Source organism: Propithecus coquereli, unplaced genomic scaffold (assembly GCF_000956105.1).
Source record: "Propithecus coquereli isolate 6110/MARCELLA unplaced genomic scaffold, Pcoq_1.0 Scaffold264, whole genome shotgun sequence".
Classification (NCBI taxonomy): Eukaryota; Metazoa; Chordata; class Mammalia; order Primates; family Indriidae; genus Propithecus; species Propithecus coquereli.
In genome coordinates this window covers 764,915-765,301 of record NW_012148219.1, presented here as the reverse complement: position 1 = coordinate 765,301, position 387 = coordinate 764,915, and positions in this window count along the sequence as shown.

Below are 387 nucleotides of genomic sequence, written 5' to 3'. Positions count from 1 at the left end.
ATACTACAAGTGTCCACTGGCTACTATATTAGACTATAGACTATTCTATACTATATACTACTACATTAGCTATAGATTTTGCAGAAAAGGTGATCAAGCTGGGGAGAGCCTTGTGTAGTGCTTTGGGAAAAGTGGCCAGCAAATGAGTAGAGTGGCAGAGAATCAGGCAGTCTGAATGGAGAGTCAATAGTGGTAGCTGAAAGTAAAGTCAAAGCATCATGATCAGTTGTAATTAGGACAGATTTCTGAATGAGTTAGAGATATACTTGAAGTATCCTAGAAATATTAGGGAAAACAAAGTTAGTCCTACAATAGGGACTGAGGTTCTATAGCCATGCATGCAGGGTTAGCAAATGCTAAGACTCTATAACAAAATTAAAATGACTT